We start from the raw sequence: 1,786 nt of genomic DNA, 5'->3' as shown, positions 1-1,786 counted from the left end.
CTTGCTCCCCACGGTCTCGCAACCGATGAACGCCACGTTGCCTCGCTTCGGCCTACGCCCCGCGTCCAAGGCTGGTATGCCCAGCGTACCTTCGAACCTGATCCTCTTGCGAGTGCGGGCCAGCTGTGCGAAGCTGGCACCTTTATCCGAAGTTACGCCCCGCGTAACTTGCTGAACGCCCCGCGTAGATCCGAACTTCGGCCCCTATAAATACCATGCGAGATTGCCTGGATTTTTCACACATTTCCACTTCTCTCTCTAAATACTTTCTCTCTCTAACCCATTCCAACTCCCCTAAACCCTAGATAAAACCCCTAGCACCCAAAGGAAGCCCTGAGGCTCCCGGAGTCCCGAGAAAAAGGGTATTTCGGTTAGGAAACGCTACTCCAAGCGAAGCCCGATTTTCTTTAAAATCCGCTGTAAGTGAGCTACGCCTACGCAATTTTTAATATAACTTTTAAATAATTATAGTAATGTTATTAGGTCCTTAAAATAATTATTTGGGATGTTATTATGAGTTATATTGGGTGTTATTTAACGCTTATATAATAATAATAATAATAGCTAGACTATTAATTAGTCGCGGTTAACGTTAAAACTAAACTCTAGTGGTATTGATACCAGGTTTTGGTCAAGGAAAAATTGTTTTCAGGTAACGAAGTGCTGTTCGAGTACCGAGTCACCACCTAATCAGGTGAGTGCATAGTTACTTTCATCTTACACATAGATATGCAGTATTTTATATAAATTACGTGCTATGTGTGCATATTATCTGAATACATGTTGTCTATGCTGATGAAAGATTTTTATACATGTTTTAAATGATTTAAACTGTATATGTATTTTATATCTACAAAAATGTTGGGGTAAAACATGGGTAGATGTAATAAGACGATGTGTGATAAAATGATGAGAGGCCTCGATGTTGTTGGTGATCCAGTCATCTAGCGGAGTATAGATGACGACCACAGACTCTTCTAGACAGTCCAGTGGAACGCTAGCAGGCTTGCAACCTGTAGGTGTTTGTAAACGATGTGTTCACCGGAGTACTCCATCCCCCTCATGGTTGCCTTTAGGACATTTATTGCTGAGGAACCCCCTTAGCAGTAGTGTCCATCCCGATGATGATCCTTAGGCTAGGTCCCTTATGATAGGTGTTTAGGGATGTAAAGTGAGGATAACGGGAACGGGTAATCGGGTTATTGTTGATTGATGAAATTAATAAACTTATTTATTGTGGGTTGAAAACCCTATGTGCTCACCAGGCTCCCAAGCCTGACCCACTCAGTTTCATGTATTACAGGTAGTGGCGCTAGAGCATAGATGTGATGTTTTGGACGAGGGATTACGGATATAGGCCTGTAGATATGAAATAATGTAGTAAGGCTTATGTTGTACTGTTTATTCTTTTGATCTATATCGAACATGACATCCCGAGTCTTTTAATGAAATACATTTCCTTGGAAATGATTTTGATAAATCTTTATCATATTTTGTTTTGGGACAAATTCCGCAACACTTTTATTTAAAATGTTACTCTGATTTTCAAACAAGCATAAACAAAATCGGTCTTTTCTGGCCGTGAAAATAGCGATGTCACAGTTGGTATCAGAGCATTAGTTTAAGCGAACTAGGAATTGTAGGATTTCTAGACTTAAACTTAGAATGCTAAGCGATGATTGTGAGGTGTGAGCACTAGCTTATTTTAGGAATTATGCCTAAAATGCTTTTATGTGCTAAATGCTTTGTTCCTGATATGCTGTTATTTGTTCGGATCTATGGTCTG

This window comes from Lactuca virosa, chromosome 2 (assembly GCF_052849685.1).
Source record: "Lactuca virosa cultivar CGN04683 chromosome 2, Lactuca_virosa_CGN04683_v6, whole genome shotgun sequence".
Classification (NCBI taxonomy): Eukaryota; Viridiplantae; Streptophyta; class Magnoliopsida; order Asterales; family Asteraceae; genus Lactuca; species Lactuca virosa.
This window is presented reverse-complemented; position numbering follows the sequence as displayed.